The sequence below is a fragment of the Bubalus bubalis genome, chromosome 2 (assembly GCF_019923935.1).
Source record: "Bubalus bubalis isolate 160015118507 breed Murrah chromosome 2, NDDB_SH_1, whole genome shotgun sequence".
NCBI classification, from domain to species: Eukaryota; Metazoa; Chordata; class Mammalia; order Artiodactyla; family Bovidae; genus Bubalus; species Bubalus bubalis.
This window is the reverse complement of record NC_059158.1, coordinates 2,316,435-2,327,248: the sequence shown is the minus strand read 5'-3', so window position 1 is coordinate 2,327,248 and position 10,814 is coordinate 2,316,435. Positions and strand designations below refer to the sequence as shown.

At 42.4% G+C, this 10,814-nt stretch overlaps 1 long non-coding RNA gene across 1 annotated transcript in view; it reads right to left on the bottom strand.

Moving 5' to 3' along the window:
• Positions 1-2,178: 2,178 nt before the first annotated feature.
• The window catches only part of LOC123328698, an 18,496-nt gene continuing 9,860 nt past the window's right edge, over positions 2,179-10,814 (bottom strand). The window contains exon 3 of the long non-coding RNA XR_006543724.1: positions 2,179-2,627. This is a non-coding gene — a long non-coding RNA (uncharacterized LOC123328698). The remainder of the gene's footprint in view (positions 2,628-10,814) is intronic.

The window sequence follows — 10,814 nt, the reverse complement described above, 5'->3', positions numbered from 1 at the left end:
TTAGATATGCGGAAATGCAAGGACTGAGATCATAAAATCTGTTCCCAGAAACATCCAATGATCTAAAGACCTGTCCCACCAGACTCCCTGGAGCAGAGTGCGTCACTCTACCCTGAACTCCCTCAAGGGTTTATGGAAGGCAAACAGCTACGTCAGCACAGGGTTCAATCTCCCTCGAGGCAGATGGCAAGTGCCTTTCTGGTTCAGATCAGATCAGATCAGTCGCTCAGTCATGTCGACTCTGCGACCCCATGAATCGCAGCACGCCAGGCCTCCCTGTCCATCACCAACTCCCGGAGTTCACTCAGACTCACGTTCATTGAGTCAGTGATGCCATCCAGCCATCTCATCCTCTGTCATCCCCTTCTCCTCCTGCCCCCAATCCCTCCCAGCATCAGAGTCTTTTCCAATGAGTCAGCTCTTTGCATGAGGTGGCCAAAGTACTGGAGTTTCAGCTTTAGCATCACTCCTTCCAAAGAAATCCCAGGGCTGATCTCCTTCAGAATGCACTGGTTGGATCTCCTTGCAGTCCAAGGGACTCTCAAGAGTCTTCTCCAACACCACAGTTCAAAAGCATCAATTCTTCAGCGCTCAACCTTCTTCACAGTCCAACTCTCACATCCATACATGACCACAGGAAAAACCACAGCCTTGACTAGACGGACCTTTGTTGGCAAAGTAATGTCTCTGCTTTTGAATATGCTGTCTAGGTTGGTCATAACTCTCCTTCCAAGGAGTAAGCGTCTTTTAATTTCATGGCTGCAGTCACCATCTGTAGTGATTTTGGAGCCCAGAAAAATAAAGTCTGACACTGTTTCCACTGTTTCCCCATCTATTTCCCATGAAGTGATGGGACCGGATGCCATGATCTTTGTTTTCTGAATGTTGAGCTTTAAGCCAACTTTTTGACTCTCCACTTTCACTTTCATCAAGAGGCTTTTGAGTTCCTCTTCACTTTCTGCCATAAGGGTGGTGTCATCTGCATATCTGAGGTTATTGATATTTCTCCCAGCAATCTTGATTCCAGCTTGCGTTTCTTCCAGCCCAGCATTTCTCATGATGTACTCTGCATAGAAGTTAAATAAACAGGGTGACAATATACAGCCTTGACGAACTTCTTTTCCTATTTGGAACCAGTCTGTTGTTCCATGTCCAGTTCTAACTGTTGCTTCCTGACCTGCATACAAATTTCTCAAGAGGCAGATCAGGTGGTCTGGTATTCCCATCTCTTCCAGAATTGTCCACAGTTTATTGTGATCCACACAGTCAAAGGCTTTGGCATAGTCAATAAAGCAGAAATAGATGTTTTTCTGGAACTCTCTTGCTTTTTCCATGATCCAGCGGATGTTGGCAATTTGATCTCTGGCTCCTCTGCCTTTTCTAAAACCAGCTTGAACATCAGGAAGTTCACGGTTCACATATTGCTGAAGCCTGGCTTGGAGAATTTTGAGCATTACTTTACTAGCATGTGAGATGACTGCAATTGTGCGGTAGTTTGAGCATTCTTTGGCATTGCCTTTCTTTGGGACTGGAATGAAAACTGACCTTTTCCAGTTCTATGGCCACTGCTGAGTTTTCCAAATTTGCTGGCAAATTGAGTGCAGCACTTTCACAGCATCATCTTTCAGGATTTGAAAGAGCTCCACTGGAATTCCATCACCTCCACTAGCTTTGTTCGTAGTGATGCTTTCTAAGGCCCACTTGACTTCACATTCCAGGATGTCTGGCTCTAGGTCAGTGATCACACCATCGTGATTATCTGGGTCATGAAGATCTTTTTTGTACAGTTCTTCTGTGTATTCTTGCCATCTCTTCTTAATATCTGCTTCTGTTAGGTCCCTACCATTTCTGTCCTTTATTGAGCCCATCTTTGCATGAAATGTTCCCTTGGTATCTCTGATTTTCTTTAAGAGATCCCTAGTCTTTCCCATTCTGTTGTTTTCCTCTATTTCTTTGCATTGATCGCTGAAGAAGGCTTTCTTATCTCTTCTTGCTATTCTTTGGAACTCTGCATTCAGATGTTTATATCTTTCCTTTTCTCCTTTGCTTTTTGCTTCTTTTCTTTTCACAGCTATTTGTAAGGCCTCCCCAGACAGCCATTTTGCTTTTTTGCATTTCTTTTCTATGGGAATGGTCTTGATCCCTGTCTCCTGTACAATGTCACGAACCTCATTCCATAGTTCATCAGGCACTCTATCTATCAGATCTAGGCCCTTAAATCTATTTCTTACTTCCACTGTATAATCTGGTTCAGTCGTTGGCAATGCTCTTGGTACATGCTGCTTTGTAGTTGACAGTTGCAAGCCCAGAATCTGACTCTGGCCAATGCCAGCAAAAGTAGGCCACATTAGGGACAATCTGAAGACAGATTGGGAAAGACGAGGGCAGAGCAGACGCAGGGCCCAGGGGTCCAGCCAGGACTTACTGAGCATCAGTCAGCGCTTCAGAGCTGGGGAAGAGCTCCTAGTATTTCCTGCCCCTCCTTGAGGCACGCCAGGTTCCAGGTCCTGAGATGAGTGTCCAGGGGCCCAGCCTGAGTTCCACGTGCTCCCCTGGGCCAGGAGTGGGCAGAGCCCTTAACAGGCAGATGGACACTCCTGCACATAAGTGTGGAGAGGAAACATCCCCTGCAGAATAAGCAGGAAAAGGTGCCAATCATTAAACAAGTGGAGACCAGTACACGGGGCGGAAATTAGCTATGGGGAGGAAGGGGAGAGCTCGGCATTTTTACAAAGACATGGTTGCGTGTTTATTGGAGCCAAAGGTCAGAAGTAGGTGATACCATAAAAAATCTCCCAGTCTGAGCTTTAGCTTGAAAGTCTGAGAACCCCTGGAAGGTCTGAGGTTTGAGACTTGATGGGATTTGCGTTTTTAAAAACTCCCTGCCTGGGACAACCCAGAGGGATGGGGCAGGGAGGGAGGTGGGAGGGGGGCTCAGGATGGGGGGGAGACACATGTACACCTGTGGTTGATTCATGTCGATGGCAAAAATCACCACAATATTGTAAAGTAATTAGCCTCAAATTGAAATAAAGTAATTAATTAAATTTTAAAAAGCGAAACTGGAAAAAAATACTGCTGTATAATAATATTTAATCATGTAACTGATGAGTAAAATATATGATTTTTAAAATAAAAATGTAGGGGGAGGAGCTAAGATGGCAGAGGAATAGGATGGGGAGACCACTTTCTCCCCCACAAATTCGCCGAGTAAGTTCCACAAAACAACTTCTGAATGCTGGTAGAGGACATCAGGCACCCAGAAAAGCAACCCATTGTCTTCGAAAGGAGGTAGGGAAAAATATAAAAGACAAAAAAAGAGACAAAAGAGGGAGGGACGGAGCTCCAGCCCGGGAAGGGAATCTTAAAAAGAGAGAAGTTTCCAAACACCAGGAAACACTCTCACTGCCGAGTCTGTGCCGAGCCTTGGAAGCACAGAGGGCAACATAACAGCGAGGAAAAATAAAAAAAACAATTAAAACCCACAGATTACGAGCCCAACGGTAACTCCCCCAGCAGAGAAGCAGCGCAGACGCCTGCACCTGCCACTAGCAAGCGGGGGCTGGGCAGGGAGGCGTGGGCTGCATCGCTTAGAGTAAGGAACTGGCCTGGATGCCCCGAGCGCTACCTGAGCGAACTAACTTGGGCTAGCAAACCAGACTGTGGGATAACTACCACGTGAAAAGCCAGCCCTAACCTAAGACACCGCCAGGCCCGCGCACAGAACAAAGGACTGAACAGAGATAGCCGGCGGCAGACCATCCCCCTCCGGTGACAGGCAGCCAGAGCCGGGAGGGGGCAATCGCAGCCCCAGAGAGACATTATCTACAAAACTGTAAGCAGGCTTCTCCGCTAACTAAGACTTCTTGGGGTTCTGGATGGTCAACATCTGCCTGAGAAGGTACACCGGTTGTACACCCAGATAAACAAGCTGCGGGGAGGCGATAAGTCGCAGCAATCGCGCTCGCCAAACACCTCATCACCTGAGCTGCTCGGACCTGGGAAGGGCACAAAACACAGGCCCAACTGAGTCTGCACCTCTGAGGACTACCCGGGTGCCTGAACCTGAGCGACTTAGACCTGGGAGGTGCAGGCAGCCCAGGGCCAGCCTCGGATGGTTCCAGGCGGGGCAACCTAAAGCCTGAGCAGTGTGGGCGGGGAGGCTACACGCGCCGTGAGTGGGGGCAGACCCAGTGTGGCTGTGTCTCCTCCCTAACCCCTCTCTACCCAACTCTGTGAATTTCTGTGTGTTCCAGACGGTGGAGAACACTTAGGGAACTGATTACTGGCTGGATCTGTCTCTCTCCTTTTCATTCCCCCCTTTTATCCTCCTGGCCACCTCTGTCTCCTTCCTCCCTCTTCTCTTCTCTGTATAACTCCGTGAACATCTCTGAGTGGTCCAGTTGTGGAGTGCACATAAGGAAGTGATTACTGGCTAGCCCGCTCTCTCCTCTATTGATTCCATCTCATCTCATTCGGGTCACTTCTAACTCCCTCCTCCCTCTTCTCTTCTCCATGTAACACTGTGAACCTCTCTGGGTGGCCCTCATGGTGGAGAAACTTTTCATCTTTAATCTAGATGTCTTATCAATGGTGCTGTATAGAAGGAGAAGTTTTGAGACTACTGTAAAAATAAGACCGATAACTGAAAGCAGGAGGCTTAAGTCCAAACCCTGACTCCAGGGAACTCCTGACTCCAGGGAACATTAATTGACAGGAGTTCATCAAACACCTCCATACCTACACTGAAACCAAGCACCACACAAGGGCCAACAAGTTCCAGGGCAAGACATACCAAGCAAATTCTCCAGCAACACAGGAACACAGCCCTGAGCTCCAAGATACAGGCTGCCCAAAGTCACCCCAAAACCATAGACATCTCATAACTCATTACTGGACACTTCATTACACTCCAAAGAGAAGAAATCCAGCTCCACCCACCAGAACACCGACACAAGCTTCCTTAACCAAGAAACCTTGACAAGCCACCTGTACAAACCCACCCACAGTGAGGAAACTCCACAATAAAGAGAACACTGCAAACTGCCAGAATACATAAAGGACACCCCAAACTCAGCAATTTAAACAAGATGAAGAGACAGAGGAATACCCAGCAGGTAAAGGAACAGGATAAATGCCCACCAAACCAAACAAAAGAGGAAGAGATAGGGAATCTACCTGATAAAGAATTCCGAATAATGATAGTGAAAATGATCCAAAATCTTGAAATCAAAATGGAATCACAGATAAATAGCCTGGAGACAAGGATTGAGAAGATGCAAGAAAGGTTTAACAAGGACCTAGAAGAAATAAAAAAGAGTCAATATATAATTAATAATGCAATAAATGAGATCAAAAACACTCTGGAGGCAACAAATAGTAGAATAACAGAGGCAGAAGATAGGATTAGTGAATTAGAAGATAGAATGGTAGAAATAAATGAATCAGAGAGGAAAAAAGAAAAACAAATTAAAAGAAGTGAGGACAATCTCAGAGACCTCCAGGACAATATTAAACGCTACAACATTCGAATCATAGGAGTCCCAGAAGAAGAAGACAAAAAGAAAGACCAAGAGAAAATACTTAAGGAGATAATAGTTGAAAACTTCCCTAAAATGGGGAAGGAAATAATCACCCAAGTCCAAGAAACCCAGAGAGTCCCAAACAGGAAAAACCCAAGGCGAAACACCCCAAGACACATATTAATCAAATTAACAAAGATCAAACACAAAGAACAAATATTAAAAGCAGCAAGGGAAAAACAACAAATAACACACAAGGGAATTCCCATAAGGATAACACCTGATCTTTCAATAGAAACTCTTCAAGCCAGGAGGGAATGGCAAGACATACTTAAAGTGATGAAAGAAAATAACCTACAGCCCAGATTATTGTACCCAGCAAAGATCTCATTCAAATATGAAGGAGAAATCAAAAGCTTTACAGACAAGCAAAAGCTGAGAGAATTCAGCACCACCAAACCAGCTGTCCAACAAGTAATAAAGGATATTCTCTAGACAGGAAACACAAAAAGGGTGTATAAATTTGAACCCAAAACAATAAAGTAAATGGCAATGGGATCATACTTATCAATAATTACCTCAAACGTAAATGGGTTGAATGCTCCAACCAAAAGACAAAGACTGGCTGAATGGATACAAAAATAAGACCCCTACATATGTTGTCTACAAGAGATCCACCTCAAAATGGGGGACATATACAGGCTGAAAGTGAAGGGCTGGAAAAAGATTTTCCATGCAAATAGAGACCAAAAGAAAGCAGGAGTAGCAATACTCATATCAGATAAAATAGACTTTAAAACAAAGGCTGTGAAAAGAGACAAAGAAGGTCACTACATAATGATCAAAGGATCAATCCAAGAAGAAGATATAGCAATTATAAATATATATGCACCCAACATAGGAGCACCGCAATATGTAAGACAAATGCTAACAAGTATGAAAGGAGAAATTAACAATAACACAATAGTGGGAGACTTTAATACCCCACTCACACCTATGGATAGATCAACTAAACAGAAAATTAACAAGGAAACACAAACTTTAAATGATACAATAGACCAGTTAGACCTAATTGATATCTATAGGATATTTCATCCCAAAACAATGAATTTCACCTTTTTCTCAAGCACGCATGGAATCTTCTCCAAGATAGATCACATCCTGGGCCATAAATCTAGCCTTGGTAAATTCAAAAAAATAGAAATCATTCCAAGCATCTTTTCTGACCATAATGCAGTAAGATTAGATCTCAATTACAGGAGAAAAACTATTAAAAATTCCAACATATGGAGGCTGAACAACACGCTGCTGAATAACCAACAAATCACAGAAGAAATCAAAAAAGAAATAAAAATTTGCATAGAAATGAATGAAAATGAAAACACAACAACCCAAAACCCGTGGGACACTGTAAAAGCAGTCCTAAGGGGAAAGTTCATAGCAATACAGGCATACCTCAAGAAACAAGAAAAAAGTCAAATAAATAACCTAACTCTACACCTAAAGCAACTAGAAAATGAAGAAATGAAGAACCCCAGGGTTAGTAGAAGGAAAGAAATCTAAAAGTTAGGGCAGAAATAAATGCAAAAGAAACAAAAGAGACCATAGCAAAAATCAACAAAGCCAAAAGCTGGTTCTTTGAAAGGATAAATAAAATTGACAAACCATTAGCCAGACTCATCAAGAAACAAAGGGAGAAAAATCAAATCAATAAAATTAGAAATGAAAATGGAGAGATCACAACAGACAACACAGAAATACAAAGGATCATAAGAGACTACTATCAACAATTATATGCCAATAAAATGGACAATGTGGAAGAAATGGACAAGTTCTTAGAAAAGTACAACTTTCCAAAACTGGACCAGGAAGAAATAGGAAATCTTAACAGACCCATCACAAGCACGGAAATTGAAACTGTAATCAGAAATCTTCCAGCAAACAAAAGCCCAGGTCCAGACGGCTTCACAGCTGAATTCTACCAAAAATTTAGAGAAGAGCTAACACCTATCCTACTCAAACTCTTCCAGAAAATTGCAGAGGAAGGTAAACTTCCAAACTCATTCTATGAAGCCACCATCACCCTAATATGAAAACCTGACAAAGATGGCACAAAAAAAGAAAACTACAGGCCAATATCGCTGATGAACATAGATGCAAAAATCCTTAACAAAATTCTAGCAATCAGAATCCAACAACACATTAAAAAGATCATACACCATGACCAAGTGGGCTTTATCCCAGGGATGCAAGGATTCTTCAATATCCACAAATCAATCAATGTAATACACCACATCAACAAATTGAAAAATAAAAACCATATGATTATCTCAATAGATGCAGAGAAAGCCTTTGACAAAATTCAACATCCATTTATGATAAAAACTCTCCAGAAAGCAGGAATAGAAGGAACATACCTCAACATAATAAAAGCTATATATGACAAACCCACAGCAAACATTATCCTCAATGGTGAAAAATTGAAAGCATTTCCTCTAAAGTCAGGAACAAGACAAGGGTGCCCACTTTCACCATTACTATTCAACATAGTTTTGGACGTTTTGGCCACAGCAATCAGAGCAGAAAAAGAAATAAAAGGAATCCAAACTGGAAAAGAAGAAGTAAAACTCTCACTGTTTGCAGATGACATGATCCTCTACATAGAAAACCCTAAAGACTCCACCAGAAAATTACTAGAACTAATCAATGAATATAGTAAAGTTGCAGGATATAAAATCAACACACAGAAATCCCTTGCATTCCTATACACTAATAATGAGAAAATAGAGAAATTAAGGAAACAATTCCATTCACCATTGCAACGGAAAGAATAAAATACTTAGGAATATATCTACCTAAAGAAACTAAAGACCTATATATAGAAAACTATAAAACACTGGTGAAAGAAATCAAAGAGGACACTAATAGATGGAGAAATATACCATGTTCATGGATTGGAAGAATCAATATAGTGAAAATGAGTATACTACTCAAAGCAATTTATAGATTCAATACAATCCCTATCAAGCTACCAACGGTATTCTTCACAGAGCTAGAACAAATAATTTCACAATTTGTATGGAAATACAAAAAACCTCGAATAGCCAAAGCAATCTTGAGAAAGAAGAATGGAACTGGAGGAATCAGCCTGCCTGACTTCAGGCTCTACTACAAAGCCGCAGTCATCAAGACAGCATGGTACTGGCACAAAGACAGAAATATAGATCAATGGAACAAAATAGAAAGCCCAGAGATAAATCCATGCACATATGGACACCTTATCTTTGACAAAGGAGGCAAGAATATACAATGGATTAAAGACAATCTCTTTAACAAGTGGTGCTGGGAAAACTGGTCAACCACTTGTAAAAGAATGAAACTAGAGCACTTTCTAACACCATACACAAAAATAAACTCAAAATGGATTAAAGATCTAAACGTAAGACCAGAAACTATAAAACTCCTACAGGAGAACATAGGCAAAACACTCTACGACATACATCACAGCAGGATCCTCTATGACCCACCTCCCAGAATATTGGAAATAAAAGCAAAAATAAACAAATGGGACCTGATTAAACTTAAAAGCTTCTGCACAACAAAGGAAACTATAAGCAAGGTGAAAAGACAGCCTTCAGAATGGGAGAAAATAATAGCAAATGAAGCAACTGATAAACAACTAATCTCAAAAATATACAAGCAACTCCTACAGCTCAATTCCAGAAAAATAAATGACCCAATCAAAAAATGGGCCAAAGAACTAAATAGACATTTCTCCAAAGAAGACATACAGATGGCTAACAAACACATGAAAAGATGCTCAACATCACTCATTATCAGAGAAATGCAAATCAAAACCACTATGAGGTACCATTTCACACCAGTCAGAATGGCTGCGATCCAAAAGTCTACAAGCAATAAATGCTGGAGAGGGTGTGGAGAAAAGGGAACCCTCTTACACTGTTGGTGGGAATGCAAACTAGTACAGCCACTATGGAGAACTGTGTGGAGATTCCTTAAAAAACTGGAAATAGACATGCCTTATGATCCAGCAATCCCACTGCTGGGCATACACACTGAGGAAACCAGAAGGGAAAGAGACACGTGTACCCCAATGTTCATCGCAGCACTGTTTATAATAGCCAGGACATGGAAGCAACCTAGATGTCCATCAGCAGATGAATGGATAAGAAAGCGGTGGTACATATACACAATGGAGTATTACTCAGCCATTAAAAAGAATATATTTGAATCAGTTCTAATGAGGTGGATGAAACTGGAGCCTATTATACAGAGTGAAGTAAGCCAGAAAGAAAAACACCAATACAGTATACTAACACATATATATGGCATTTGGAAAGATGGTAACAATAACCCTGTATACGAGACAGCAAAAGAGACACTGATATATAGAACAGTCTTTTGGACTCTGTGGGAGAGGGAGAGGGTGGGATGATTTGGGAGAATGGCATTGAAACATGTATAATATCATATATGAAACGAGTCGCCAGTCCAGGTTTGATGCACGATACTGGAAGCTTGGGGCTGGTGCACTGGGACAACCCAGAGGGATGGTATGGGGAGGGAGGAGGGAGGAGGGTTCAGGATGGGGAACACGTGTATACCTGTGGCAGATTTATTATGATATATGGCAAAACCAATACAATATTATAAAGTTAAAAAATAAAATAAAGTATTTCCTTTAAGTAAAAATAAATAAATAAATAAATAAAGGTTACCAAAAAAAAAGAAATGCAAACCCTTGGATCCCACCCAGACCTGCTGTATGGCCACTTGGGTCCAGAGTTCTGGGTCTGAACACACCTACCAGGTGACGAATTCTTAAGCTGGGAGATCACTGATCTGGTTCAAGCTCCTCAATTTAACAGAGGAGCAGACGGAGGTCCAGGGAGAGGAAATGGCTGCCCAAGACCAGTTAGGGTCAGGACTGGAATGTGGAGAGGGACTGAGCTGACTGCCCTCTGCCTCATCTGATGGCTCTGGGAGTCCACATTTTCTGTCACCTCCCAGGGAGCAGGGAGGGTCATGGCAGAAAGGCATTCCTACCAACCCAACTGTGAGCAGGCCTAGTGAGCCCTGCAGACTCCAGACGGTTTGGTGAGGAGGGCTGGTGTCTGTCTTGGGTGGCAGGGGTCCTTAGGTGCCTTATTAATTGATGTGAGTGTCCTCCATCCCTCAGCTCAGAAAGGGTGGGTGGGATTGAAGAGGGAGAGTGAAATTGCACTGGTGCCCAGACCCCTTGGCCAGGTGGTGTGACTTGAAGAGGTGCTA